This window comes from Podarcis bocagei, assembly GCF_964188305.1.
Source record: "Podarcis bocagei genome assembly, chromosome: 1".
In the NCBI taxonomy this organism is placed as follows: Eukaryota; Metazoa; Chordata; class Lepidosauria; order Squamata; family Lacertidae; genus Podarcis; species Podarcis bocagei.
The window spans coordinates 69,013,491-69,028,753 of NC_138125.1; the positions used below are offsets into that span (position 1 = coordinate 69,013,491).

Below are 15,263 nucleotides of genomic sequence, written 5' to 3' on the forward strand. Positions count from 1 at the left end.
AGTACTGAGCATCATGCCTTGAACTTCAGATAGCACACATTTCACTCATCTGCATGACCCTGGCATGCTAATCACACACCCGTTTTTGCATCTTCCTCAGCCCAGGTGGAATGCAGCAGGGAGATTTCACACAAGCAAACTGAGGGGAGGGTTGCCAAAACATGTGCCCTCAAAACACTAACATGCTATGGATTAGTGGTGAATGGCAGAAGCGCATATCTGACCTCCCAGCAGGTGAATCACAGCTGCTTACTGGGAGAGGAAAGGTGGCAGAAAGTGTGGTGCAATGCAAATGCACCAGGAGATGTACCAGATTGGTTTTGCTGGTGCATCTGCAGTGCGCTTTGCCCTCCCCCAGTCCACAACAGTTATTCACCTGCCAGGAGGCCAGGTATGCACCTCCTCTCGACCATGCCATCCGCTACTGCTATGGCTAAGTGCAGTAGAGAGTAACAGGATCTCCTTTTCTTTGCAATGACTCCTTCTCCACCACAAATGAGCATGGATATTAATTACTGTTTTCCTTCCTCATAATACCAGAACCCAGGCTCATCTAATGAAGCTGTAAATGGCGAGAGATTTAAGATAGACAATGGCCAACTATGAGAGCAAAAGTCCTCTGTACAAATGGAAGTGGCACATAGCCACCATCTCTCCAGTAGTCTTTCATAGCCTCGTTTTCCATGAACTTCTAAGTTGCCATCTGAGTTGGTGGCCATCACTGCCTCTTGTGACAGAGAAATGTACTAGAACTAGAAATGGTGCTACCACCATTTTGCTGCGTTGCACAATCTCTTACTTTTGTGCTGGTTTTAATGGTATTATGAAGTAGATCTTTCAAATGCTTTCAAATCATATTTGATTTATGTTTTGGTGTGTGTAGTATAACGCCGCTTTAGGAAGAACGTGGCTTGAAAAGCAGGTTACAAATCTGTTAACTAAATCAATAAATGTGCTCTGTGAAGAAGTACAGTGGTACCTCAGGTTACATACGCTTCAGGTTACATACGCTTCAGGTTACATACGCTTCAGGTTACACACTCCGCTAACCCAGAAATAGTGCTTCAGGTTAAGAACTTTGCTTCAGGATGAGAACAGAAATCGTGCCCTGGCGGTGCAGCAGCAGCAGGAGGCCCCATTAGCTAAAGTGGTGCTTCAGGTTAAGAACAGTTTCAGGTTAAGTATGGACCTCCGGAATGAATTAAGTACTTAACCTGAGGTACCACTGTACTTCCTTTTGCAGGAAGGAGGATGCTGGGTGACATAAGCCTTTGATCTGATCCAAAAGGACCCTTCTTATGTTCTGAAAAGTCCCACTGTGGTCAGTGGGACTTACTCATAAGAAGCTGTGCATAGGATTGCATCCTTAGTTTGCTCACCACCACCCAGTTTCTGGTATCTCTTCCCTTAAGGAAGCAAACTGGCTTTTCTTTTAACCACAAAAACGTAGGCAGTAATTCTTTTTGAAAAAAATCCTGAAAGTGGAGGTTCTTATGATTTCAGCAGTTAGGATTTTAAAAACAACGTATAATGGAAAAAAACCCACAATACAATTAAGGGAATTGGCAACATCCTGTACATTTAACTAGTCAATGGAACTGTGCAATTGTATGTTAAATGGAAATACATATATTGTGACTTCCGTGGAATCCCATGAATTTCACAGACACACTGTTGAGCAGATTAGCAGGTCTAGACTCCTTGGGGATTTATGTACTTTAAGGTTCTCTCTCTAATCCAATTTAGAGGTAATGATCATTGAAATCAGTGGCATTTATTTCTGAATAATCATGGCTCACATTAGGCTGCAGTTCTATACACACTTACTTAGAAGTAAGTTTTACTGAGTTCCTTACCCCCATGTAACCATACATAACAAGGAAAAGTACCTCAGGTTAAGAACTTAATTCATTCTGGAGGTCCGTTCTTAACCTGAAACTGTTCTTAACCTGAAGCACTACTTTTTAGCTAATGGGGCCTCCCGCCACCGCCACGCGATTTCTGTTCTCATCTTGAAGCAAAGTTCTTAACCCAAGGTACTATTTCTGGGCTAGCAGAGTCTGTAACCTGAAGTGTCTGTAAACTGAAGCGTCTGTAACCCGAGGTACCACTGTACTGTATGTTTATTTGGACTGTACATTCAACTGAAATTAATGTGACTCCCATGTAAGTATGGAAGAAATAGGATGAAAATAGCACAGAAGGAAAAATATCCCCAGCTTCAGTTTTTCTTATTGCAGGGCTATAGTATACGGATGGGGAACCAGTCAGTGTAGACAGGGTTGAGCCAGGGATGTTGTTGGACTCCAACTCCCATTATTTCCAGGCAGCATGGTCAATATTCAAGGATGATGGGAGCTGGAGTCCAATGACGTCTGAATGGAAACAAGTCCCACCATCCCTAGCGCTGACAATGATGGAAAAATAAATAAAGGAGAATTCCTGGATGCCCAAATCCAAGTCTGGGGCAAGTACTCATTGGTGAGAGAACTCCAGTCTACATGAACTCAGCATGTAGAGAGGTTTGAGCTGGTGACTCCAGTTTGGCTGCACAGCTCTTAAAGCCACTCTTTTGAGTTCCTATACCAATAAATTTAGGAACTTTCACTTTGTAACTAAGCTAAGGTTTACTGCCTGTGCAATCATTCTGAAACACATGAATCTGGCCTTTGGGGGAATTTGTAAGTACAATCATTTTTAACCTTACCATATGTGTGCTCTTTTCCTATGCTGGGGAGAAGAGGGAAACTTGGGAAAGAAACTATTTCAGGAGGGCTTTTGGAACTCGCGGTGGGGCATATTCTAAAGGTCCAACGGCCTCTATTTCCACGCTTTACTTTGCTGCCTATGTTGTGACTTTACATATCTGCTGGGGATTCCTTCACCAAGGAGAACTTGCCTCAACCTTGGCCTCCAGGAATTCTTCCTTCTATATTTTGTCCCTTCAACCAACAAATACTAAGTGAGCTGGATGTGCTTTTTTTAAGTCAGCTTCGTAGTTCTGATGAGTTTTAACCCCAGCAACCTCAAGATGGCCGCAGGTGTCCCCCCCTTCTGTAGTGGAGGCGTAACTGCACCTGCTGGCATTCTCCCTTCCATGGACTCCCCCTTGCAAGGCCCCTTTACTCAGAACTAAGCCCCACTGAAACCATTGGGACTGACTCCCGAGTAAGCGTACAGAACCCCTCTAACCAGCAGGCTAAGCTTGCTGCTGCACGCAGGAGCCCAGAAGCAGCAGCCCGAGGCTCGAGCCCCATAACTGCGGTCCGCGCGTCTCCCTCCGCTCCGGAGCAAGGCCGGCGGGACTCCCCCTCGCCCGGGACCCGCGTCCCGGCGCCACGCTCCTCTCCGAGTGGGGAATCACGTGGGGACCCTCCGGCCGTCTGGCCCCGTCTCGGGAGCCAATTGGTGCGCGTGCCGCGAGGGGGCTTGGAGGCGCCTAGGAGCCCGAGCGCGCGCAGCAGGGACGCGGCTGCTTAAAAGAGCTGCGCAGAGAGAAAGGCAGCCGCGCGTTCTTCCGCGGCAGCGGGAGCGCCGCCGGACCTCACCCGGCAAGGTTAGTCGCGTCGCGCCCTCCTTTTGGGGCGCAAAGCCGGGCTGGCTGGGCAGAAACCGCCATCGAGCTCTCTGCCTGCCGCGGGGGGGGGGGGGGCTTTGCAACCCCCCAGCGAGTCCCTTGGGGTGGGGGACTGGGGAGAGGGAGTCTTCTGTCGCTGCTTCCTCAGGTGTGTTGCATAGGCTTGTTTCACTGGCCGCCTAACTTTCTTTCGCAAACTTAGAGCGTAGCTTCTTTTCTCTCTTTTTTCTGCGGGGGAGGTGAGGTAGTTATTAAACTATGGAACTCGCTGCCACAGCATGTCGCGACAGCCACTAACCTGGATGGCTTTTAAAAGAGGAGGATGAGACAAATTGGTGAAGGTGGAGGCTATTAGCCGTGATGGCTCTGCCCTGCCTTCGTGGGCAGAGGCAATAACGCTGCTTGAAACCACAGGAGGTGGGGTGTTCTGGTGCTCAGGTTTCCCACCTGGTTGGCCACTGTGAGAACAGGATGCTGGACTGGATGAGCCACTGACCTGATCCGGCAGGCTCTTCTCATGTTCTTGTGCCTGCGATGGGGGGAGGGGGGCCCTCTTTGCTTCTTCCTAATGGGTTGTGCTGCTCAGCACATTTTTAAAAGAAGTAAATTTCCATTGAAAACAGAGTATCTTATTTCTGAATGTCTTGGGGTTTTTTAAAACAACTTGCAGTGCGATACTAATTGTGCTTTTACTTTGGAGCAAATTCCATTATTTCCAGTTAGACTCAAGAGGGCAATCCCATATTCAGAAGTTAGCCCTGCTGAGTTCAATTCCCAAGTACTTGGGGATCCAATCCTGCACATACTGACTTGGAAGTTCCATTTTCTGAGGGGGGAAATGCCTGGGATCAGACTGCAGTTTCGGAGTTAGCGTTTTAAGATTGCAGCCTCACTGGAATGTAAGGTCCTGAGATAAGCACTACATTTATTAAAGGGAAATGTCCTGGGAGGTGCTTTGTACCAGGGCACACTATGTACCCAGCACTGTCTCTGGCTGGCAACAATTCTTCAAAATCTCTGAGCAGACAACCTTCACATCACCTGTGATCTTTTCTTTTAACTCGAGGTGCCAAGGGTAGAAGTTGACTTTCTGCATGCAAGCACAGTACTGTGATCCTCCCCTTCCTTAGTCTTTGGAAACATTTGCCCTTAATTCTGACTGTGTGGGACAGTGAAGGGAGGCATGCTTTGCACATGCTCAGAGGCACATGAAGGAGTGAGCAGAGCTGGGTCTGCTGCCCCTCCCCAGTCTTCACTCTGGCGAAGGTGTGAATAGAGCCTATGAATAGAGCCTACCTTATGTACAAGTTGCTTTCTTATAGACCCTCTCAGAGATTGGGAACCCTACAGGAGATGGGGTTTCTGGTCATTTATCCAGAGCAGGAATAGCCAATATGGTGTATTCCAGATGTTGCATACTACAACTCCCGTGATCTGTGACCACTGCCCATTGTGACTAGGGCTGATGGGAGTTGTAGTGCTAAAAATCTGGAGGACATCATGTTGACTACCTCTGAGCAAGAGCTGGTTCTGTTCTCACATGATAAAATCAGAAGTTGTTGTCACTAAATTGTCACTTCTGACATTCTTGAGGCTGGAAAATATACCTGGAGCTAGGCTGAATAGGCACATTAAAATATTCTCTTAGCACTTAAGAGGGTGGTGTGTATGTGTGTGTCGGCCCCAAACAATTGGTATCATGTTGTTATCAATTAAGAATTTTATATATTTTTCCATCTCTTCTAACAAAATGGGGAAGCCACACTTGCCCTGTGTTTTTTTTTGGGGGGGGCGTTCGACTCACCTTCAGAATGAAGCAGGAAGCTACTGATTTGCCACCCATCCCCCTTTTATTTTATTTTTTTAAAAGAAGCATACTTCTCAGATGAAATAGAGGTTTTTTGAAACATCAGTCTGCTCTGCTGTTTTCCAAAGAAACTCCTAATTGCACTTCTAATTGATGTTGTGGATTACAATTTGGTTGTAATATATCTGAAGAGACTAGGTTTTAGTGTTGTGGTCAAGAGAATCATATTCCACATTTTTGAAAGATGACTTCTGCATCCCTTGAGGTAAAGTCTGCTGGAAAAATTCTAACTGTTGGTTTTTGCTGTATTGATAGTACATAAAGCTGAGGAGGCAAATACTGACATTCTAGATTGCATGAGGTGAAGTCTATTTACAGGGAAAGTGCTTTTCACCATAGTTTGGTTCTGGAAATGGAAGTTATAGAGCAGTGCAAGATCTAGGCTTAAGACCAAACTCATTACAGATATTGCACAAGATTAGTATTAGAGGCGGTTTTTATCACAGTAGCCTTACTGAGGTCAACAAAACTGTGCATAGAATTGCTTTGAAGTGGACTGTTGCGTTTTCAGATGTTGATAATACTCTGTAATTCTCAGTCATGTAACAGGATTTGTGGATCAAGGACCCTTGAAGTGGGTTTTTTTTTTTTTTTTTAAGTGCTTAATTGAAACCACGTCATGAAGTGTTTGTGCTTTCTACCTAATCTGTAGCTAACTAGTTAATACAATTTGCCTTAAAATCCCTGGCACAACAGTGCTGTTGGGAAGGTTACAGTACTGGTGCTTTTGTTTTTCTCATTAGCCAGACTTTGGCTCCTGAATTATATTGTGGTCACTGGACAGTGTGAATGGAAATAGGATTGAAAGTAGTCCCTAATCTGTCAATGCATGGTGCACCAGCTCACTTTGGGCCTTTCCCGTAGATCGGTTTCTATCACAACAAATGTATGTATGTTTCTGAGTTGCGCAGAATCCAGGTTTTTCTTCTTCCCCTGTAAGAAAGCACTTCTGTTTAGGCGACGTCTCCTATTCCTAGCATTCAGACAGCCATCTATTGTCGCTGGGGGAAATGCATTCCTTTCCTCAGCTGGTGGGACCATTCTCATTGGGAGTGCTGCCTGAAATGACACTATTGGAAGATGCTTGTAATTGGCGACATAAGAGCCACCACAACTTCTCCTCCACTAATGCTGCCCTCATCCTATCCCATGTTGGTGTTCCCCAATGCTTGGTCTGCATGGGAATTGAAGTGGAGACTGAGAATTGCCAGTGCAATTCTGAGCTGCATCAATAGGAGTATTAGCATCTAGATCAAGGGAAGTAATAGTGCCACTGTATTCTGCTCTGGTCAGACCTCACCTGGAGTACTGTGTCCAGTTCTGGGCACCACAGTTCAAGAAGGACACTGACAAACTGGAACGTGTCCAGAGGAGGGCAACCAAAATGGTCAAAGGTCTGGAAACGATGCCTTATGAGGAACAGCTAAGGGAGCTGGGCATGTTTAGCCTGGAGAAGAGGAGGTTAAAAGGGTGATATGATAGCCATGTTCAAATATATAAAAGGATGTCATATAGAGGAGGGAGAAAGGTTGTTTTCTGCTGCCCCAGAGAAGCGGACACGGAGCAATGGATCCAAACTACAAGAAAGAAGATTCCACCTAAACATTAGGAAGAACTTCCTGACAGTAAGAGCTGTTCGACAGTGGAATTTGCTGCCAAGGAGTGTGGTGGAGTCTCCTACTTTGGAGGTCTTTAAGCAGAGGCTTGACAACCATATGTCAGGAGTGCTCTGATGGTGTTTCCTGCTTGGCAGGGGGTTGGACTCGATGGCCCTTGTGGTCTATTCCAACTCTATGATTCTAAGTCCTGTGGAAAATGTCAGCATAATTTCAGCTCCAGTGTGGGTTCACTCCATACAGAATGAATGTGTGTGATCCAGTCTTTCTTTAAAACATTTCGAATGAAAATTCCTAGGGCAATTAAAAACTCAGCTCAGGAAGCACAACTACGGTAATCAGTAAAACAGTTTGCAACTGTTAAAGATAGTGCTAAAACCAAAACACACCAGATGTTAAAAGGCTGGGAAAATATTTGCTGAGTGCTGAAAAGTTGTTGGCGTAGGTACCAGGCGAGTTTTCCTACAGAGGGATTTCACAAGCAGGCAACACAACCAGAAAAGCCATCTCTTCTGTTGCCATCCACTACATTTCACATGAGTAGTTTAAGGCAGGCATTGCTGACCTGGTACTGATGATTTGGCTGCAACTCCCATCAGCCTCAGCCATTGCAGTTGGTTTAAGAAAAAGGAGTAGCAGTACCTTCTTCCTATTCAGTGTAGCTTCAAGTATCTTGCCAGCTTCTCTACCTCTCTTCCTCATCCCCCCCTCATTCTACCTTTACATGTTATCATGCTCATGTATTCTGCCTTACAGCTGAAAAAAAAAAAACAGGAAGGGATATTTGATGCTGGAAGAGATGGATGCATTATTGAAGCATGGGCATAGTCAAGGGGGGCAAGGGGGCAGGGCCCCCCCAGATCAAGTAAAAATACTTAACAAACTGAGGTTCTGCCCCCCACCCCGGCATAAATCCTGGCTATGCCCATGTTTTGGAGCATGACCAGACCTCTTCACCCCACCCAGTTGCTGCAGATATCAACCCTCCTGAAAACAGTTTTCTTGGGCATAGCAAATGGGTAGAATGTGTCAGAGGTGCCAAGTGTGTCAAGCATTCTCCCGGTGTGGTCTGGGATGTGCATGGAGGTTGCCCCAGTCATGTCTGCCATGGTCCAGAGGTGATGAAAATACCATTTGTTTCGCCATGCAGAAGAATTGGGGAAGCAGCCCTCTGAATCAGGTATGCACAAAGAAGCCTGATGGACATGGCTTTGTGCATCACTGGAGTTCATTGCGGATTCCACTTTGCCCAAGTCTGGAGTGGACTGTAGAAGCCAAAGTGGTATGGAACCATTCTGCTCTCCACCCAAACTTTGCATATCTTGCCAAAACTAGCAGTGCTGGATTTAGGGCACAGGACATTAAGCAGAGGGTGCATAATAATAATAATACCAATACCATATTACCCTGAAACTAGGAGCCCAGCGAGTTTGGCAAGATTTTAAATTCAGATTGCATCATTGCATACCATACTCGTTGGCTTTGGCAGTAACTAGTTCTTGCCTACACATGGCATTATTTTAATGTTGTAGACATAGATCTTCAATATTAATAGGGAATGATTCATCCACACTAATTATTCCTTTATACAACCCACTGGAGTGCGTGTGTTTGTGTGCCTGAGTTTTTCTTGGATTTTTTTTTTAAGCTAAAAACTGATTAATCTTGAGGCTTTAGTCATTTTGATTACCATGGTCAGCTGAGCTCTGAATGCAGAATGAATCTGCCTGTAGATTCTGAGGAGTTTTTGTGATGGCATTTGCTCAGTTTACTCTCCTAATTGCATTATTTAGGAACCTTCAAGGAAGTGGTGCATTTCTGAGGGGGTGGAGTTGGTGTGTGGGTGTGTGTAACTGAGCATCCTTGGTTGCAAAGTTGCAAGTTCTCAGATGGGTGTCTGTATCTCTAATTTCTAATATGCAAAGCATATGTTTGAACCTAAAGCTGTGTTAGTGCAATAACCACGCTAAATGATAACATATGCTTAGGAATCTGTAATCAGCATACTCTCAGCTGACTCATTGCGCTAAGACTTTTTGATGAATTATACTAATGGTAAATTGTCAACTAAAGCTTTCTAATGGTACCTCTTCCCAGAAATTATATGAAGCAAATCAGGTTTGTTGAAGAGATAAGAGACTGGCATTAAGGGAAGATCTTGGAAACATTAACTTGTACCTTTTGAAGCATTGTACATTAGCAAATGAGATGCACATTGAGAGCTAAATAGTGTTCTTTCCTAGTTGAGTTTCCCTCATTATCCAATGTAGATTTGCAGTTTGGTTGTTTTGACTTCATTGAAATCTGGATTTGATGTTAATTGGTCTGATTAATTATCTTTCAATGTAATCAGTGCGAGTCCAAGGCTGATTTGCATAGCCATTAATCCTGTTTAGAAAGAGAAAGTGCAGGGCTCACTGAATATAAATGGCAAGTATGCACAACATAAAGTGTGCATCCATTATACCTGAAATGTGCTGTTACACGCTTTACACACCTCATGTCGTCACAGAAATGAAAGCTACAAATAGTATGTTCAAATACTTCATATCTTCTTATATTTGTTGCTAAAGTTTATATTTGTACTGTCAAAATTTCAAAGACACTGAGATCTTGGAGTACTTAAAATGGCCAGATTATCATTCTTTTTTGGGGGGGGGGGGACCACTCCTCTTTAGAAGACTAAATGTTGAAAGAAGGATTTATACAAATCAGCAAGAATACTGAAATCTAGAATGAATATAAATTAGATCAAGGAAAGTTCATTCAATTCAATACTTTCTCTTAATATAGTTATGGTTGGTATCTGACTAAGCTACGCTTAGAGTAGACTAGTTGAAACAGAGTCACAGAATCAGCGTTGGACGGCACCATGAGGGTCATCAAGGCCAACCTCCTGCAATGCAGGAATTTTTTTGCCCAACGTGGGGCTCAAACCCATAACCCTGAAATTTATAGTCACATGCTCTACCGACTGAGCTATCTCTCTGAGTTAGTCATAACTAGCTTGCACGCTCCTTAAGTTAGAGGGGACTGACTTTTTTGGGCCTTTTTGGGGAAACTGCAATGGGCATGACATGCATGCTGCAACTTTCCTCTCCCTAGCAATAATCCCCATTGAAATTGCCTCTGTACAAAATTGGGGGGGGAGTGTTCTGTTGGTTAAGGATGTATAATTTACTTGGGGAAAAAGACCTTGGGAGAACTAAGAAGGCTTTTGCAAGCAGCTACGTGGCTGTGGATGCTGTTAGCAAGCCATATAAATTGTTTCAGTATGGTATACGTAAAGGGATTCCACAGTTTGATAAACTCGGCAGCAGTGCTTAAGGTCTGTAAAGTACAGTTGTAGTAACTTTGTCCATAAGCATCATGCCACATCCTTGGATTGTGAGTAATCTTGCCGGCCTGTGGTATAATTTTATACAACAAATAATTGGGATACTACTATTATGATTACCACTGCTGCTGCTACTACTACTACTACAATCTGCACCATTTTTCTTTCAATTCAGTGATGTAACCATGCATCTAAGGGGCATATCAGTTACCTCAGGAAGCATGTGATCTCAACGTGCCATTTCCTTAGATAACAGTGAGGTGTGGCAGATGAGAGAGAGCTATGCTTAACCTCTTCCATGTCTACCATGAGGCCACCTCTCCCTTGGCCTCACTTCTGGTGCTGGAGTTCAGTTTGCAGGGGCACCTGTATAATGACAGGTACATTCTCAGGAAAATATCAGTGGGTGGGGAAACAGTTAATGGTATTCACTGACTCACTCTGGAAAATACCCTCATGGTCACATTAGCCTTAGGAGGGAAATAACAGAATTTGGAATCCTGTGTTTTCCTTGTGTAGGTTGGCCCCAACCATCTTGTACAATTTCAGTTTAGAAGCTATTCGTGTAAGTTGGTGGAAGAGATGTCATTGGCCGACACTGGTATAAACAGAAATGCATGCCACATCGCCTCTTTTTAAAGAAGCAATGAATTGAAAGAATTAATACTAATTGGAATGCGTGCCAAGACTGACAACTATATCCACTCTGTTCCTAGCCTTCAAAGTGACATTACAAAGTACTCCACAAATAAATAATAACTATATTTTTGTCCATTTCATTCACATATTTGGGACATTTGCCAGCCTTTGAGACTTGCAGGCGTCATTATTCATGAATTGCTGTGTTGTGGGAAGAAGCTTGCCACGGCGGGTTTGTATGGGTATTTATGGCCATTTATAGCTTGACACTGGTTCACTTTCATGAAATCAGATGTACAGAACATCTTCTTTTGTTTGCCTTAAACCATAAGGAATCTCCAAACTTTCGGCCTCTGTCTCTCCTGCCATATAATATGTGAGTTAAAGTCTGCCCTATTTCATGGAAACCGTTGTAACAGTCAATGAAGTGTGACACATTTATGTCGTGCTTTTCACTAAGTGTTGCAATTTGTTGTTGCTTCAAGAAAATAAGAACATAATACTAAACTGTTAAGCTGGTCAAAATGTGCCTTAAGAACCAGATGCATCACTTCCCAGCTAATTCAATTAAGTAGAGAGAGGGGCCATTGTATACATTGTGGCAACTTGTTGTCTCCCCCTCCCCTCTCTGCCCATGTTAGGACCAAAGGAACTTGTCAGGTAAAGGCTTGTTTGGCATAAGAAGAGTTTCTAGGGGACATAAACCAAGAGAAGAAAAGATAATCGGTCAAGTAAGCATTGGCCGTGAAGAACTGCAGGGAATGAAGGGTGCAAAATGTACAGCTAGTTCCTGGGTTTCCCAGAAGACTTCCTTGGACTGGTTCATAAACAGAAATTTTGGTAGAGAAAAGAGGGGAAAGGTGTTGCTGATGAAGAACGCTGTCTTCAGTTTATTGAATTCATTCATATATATAATTTTTAAAGAGAGATGTTTACAGACTTAAAAGAGACACGAGGAAAGGGGAGTAGAGGAGAAAGGTAAGGAGTGGATGTCCTTACCAAGGATGCCAAAACAGAGGGGCTGAGTTGTAAACAGGCATTTATATTCAGTTAGGGCCACAAGCACACCAACTTGCCCTGCAAGCCTTGTTTACTGGCTGGTGACAGAGGCCAGACTGTACTTCCTTCAGCTTCAGGAACAACTGTTAGTTGGCATGGAGTGTTCTTTCTGGCAGGGAGAGGAGAAACTCACTGCCTGCTGCTGCTCCTTCCTTCCCTGGATGGATGGGGCTGGCCTGGCCTTCCCCTTGCCATGATGGCCTTCCAGGTGGCTGGGGATGCAGCCTCCAAGAATGACTCTCAGCACTTTGAAATGGTCTTATGGGTGATGTGCTGTCCTTGTGGATTAAAGACACCAAAATGTTGCTATACTTTTACAAAGTGATGTTTCTGAGCAGCTAGAGACTCCCCACCCCCCAATGAAAGGGCCACACGTCTTCTATATAAGAAGTAGATCAGTCTCCATAATAAAGGATTGAGTTGCAGCTGGATAATATTTTGTATAAGAATTTTCCCTCTACAATTAAGGACCTAAGTAAGCAACTTGCATTTTGAATGATGGGACTGGCTTTTTGTTTCTGTTATTCTCCCTTTTTCTCTCTGTGTGTGTCACAGGTGAGTATCTATGGTGATGATTTTTAAATGTTTGCTTTCCAAATCTGTCTTTTAGAGCACAGCTTCAGTCTTTCATAATTTTGACCGTTTCAAAGGAGTGTTGGTTGTGCCTTTATCTCATGTTAATGTACCTTCAATAATTTTTGCTGAAGTAATAATTCTTAAAGATCTGCCCCTGGATCATTATTCTCCATTTCCTTCACAAATGATAGATGAAAGATCAGATAGTTTTTTTGGATTTTTTAAAGGGAATTAATCAAACTGGTGTTTTGCCTGAAATCAAGAATAGATAATCAAATGCTTCCTGACAGTAGTTTTGGGTACATCGTGGGCAATGGAAGGAAGTGATTCTCAGATTTATCTCTGGTGCTTCTTCTCTGTTGCAGTATCGTGATGGGTGTAACACATTTTCTAGGTTGTCGTCATGCTACTATTATAGAATCATAGAATCTTTTATGCTGCAGTCTGTAGTGTAATATGGATTATAAAGGTAAAGGGACCCCTGACCATTAGGTCCAGTTGTGACTGACTCTGGGGTTGCGGCGCTCATCTTGCTTTATTGGCCAAGGGAGCTGGCGTACAGCTTCCGGGTCATGTGGCCAGCATGACTAAGCCGCTTCTGGCGAACAGAGCAGCGCACGGAAACGCCGTTTACCCTCCCGCCTCAGCGGTACCTATTTATCTACTTGCACTTTGTGCTTTCGAACTGCTAGGTTGGCAGGAGCAGGGACCGAGCAACGGGAGCTCACCCCGTCGCGGGGATTCGAACCGCCGACCTTCTGATCTGCAAGTCCTAGGCTCAGTGGTTTAACCCACAGCGCCACCCACATCCCTAATATGAATTATACTTGTCCCCAAAATGCAGAAAGCTATGAATGTAGATCTGGATCCCAAAGGGGCTTTGCAGCCCCTTCTCTAGTCTAGTGCCATTGTTTTATTTTTGCTTAATTAAAACAAAATTGTTAAAATGTCTAAGTTATACGCAAGTTAACATTTCTTGGGTTTTTAGAAGGTCCTTGGGCAGTGGGAAGAGGCGTAGCTCAGTGTTAAGAGCAAAATATCCCAGGTTCAAGCCTGCCTTCTGCAGGCAGTGCTAGGAAAGACTCCAGTCACTGGGAAATACTCCAGAGATTCACTGGCAGTTGGTGAACACTCACCTTCCCCACCCTCTGATCCCAGATGCTGTTGGACTACAGCTGTCATCATCCCCTGAGCACTTACTGGGGATGATGGGCATTGTAGTCCAACAACACCTGAGGACTCAAGGTTAGGGAAGCCTGGTGTAGACTGAGCTAGATGGAGCAATGGTCTGACTCGGTGTAAGACAGCTATCATTCTCTGATATAGATGCATATATTTTGTTCACACAATGTGTTAAGTCACCTTCCTGACTTGGAACGAGGATACCTGAAGGACTGCTCATCTTTACATGTGCTTGCAGATACACTAAGATCTTCCTTATTCCTTACATTGCTCTTTTATGTTGTGGTGGCTTAATGTTCTCATTTTGACCTTCTTGATTTATTGTAAATTTAACTTTTTGTAGGCCTCTTTGGGGGGGGGGGGTTGCAAGATGGAGCCCTGCAGCAGCTGCTACTTAAATCTTTTTTTATTTATTTACTTAAGGGAGAGGAACGGTGTTGAAAGCATAGGTGGAATTCAGCATAGTGCTAAGTGGGGTATGTGGACAGGGAACAAAGTTCCCTTTCTCCCCCCACCCCACCTGACATCACCTAAACCTGTTTTGTGGGTTTCCACAACCTTCCAGAGCAGAGGTTGTGGGGCAGGTGGGGAGACAGGTTGTGCGAGCACAACTTAGTTGAATCTTGCCCCAAATGTTTAACCCCCATTGTGTTTAGTTTGGGCCTTATTAAAGGTCCTGACTAGCGCTCTTCAAGCAAACAAACGAAGAAATCATGTACCGGTAACTAAAATTTGTTGTTTACTTCATCTACAGTATGGTTGGTGCTGTTGATCCTAATATATATGTGTTTTGCTTTTATTGGTGTGCATTGTATATATTAAAGTGTATCAGTATCTCCTGCGTGCATAACACAGTGGAAGATCTCCGGTGGCTAAGAACTTCAGGCATATCAGGCATGCTGTTGATAAACTGCTCTATATATAAACAAAAGCATTCCAGTGTTTCGCATGTCATGACATCTGATATGACAGACTATTTGTGTCGCCCTCAACACTTCATGATTTTTTCAGGCGCTTCTCTTCATGCACCCTTCCTGGCTTTCCTGTGGATCTGATCCTGCACCATGGGAGAAACCAAGACTCTCTCCCGCCCCACTGAATGGGACAAAGTGGCCCTTTAGGAGACTTAAACTTTGTGCAGGGTTTAGGCAAATGTATCTGTAACTCTTCCATGCATGTTGAGTCACTGTTATTGAAGACATGTCATTTGAATCTTCTCTCTTTGGGAACTGTAGTTTCTGAAGTGCAAACAGGCGACTGCTTGGTGATATCGGCTTGAGAAATAATTTCGATTTGCTTTCTTTGCGAAACAATAGCTTCTTGGCACCTAAAGTTTAATCCTGAAATATTACTGATGGAGCTGCTGGCAAGAGAAGAAGAAGAAGAGTTTGGATTTGATATCCCACTTTA

General features: G+C 44.0%; 1 protein-coding gene across 1 annotated transcript in view; it reads left to right on the forward strand.

The window, feature by feature from the left end:
* Window positions 1–3,481: 3,481 nt before the first annotated feature.
* PPFIBP2 (PPFIA binding protein 2) overlaps window positions 3,482–15,263 on the forward strand; it is a 104,658-nt gene continuing 92,876 nt past the window's right edge. The window contains exon 1 of the mRNA XM_081198203.1: window positions 3,482–3,556. The gene's annotated coding sequence lies outside the window, so the exon portion shown is untranslated. The remainder of the gene's footprint in view (window positions 3,557–15,263) is intronic.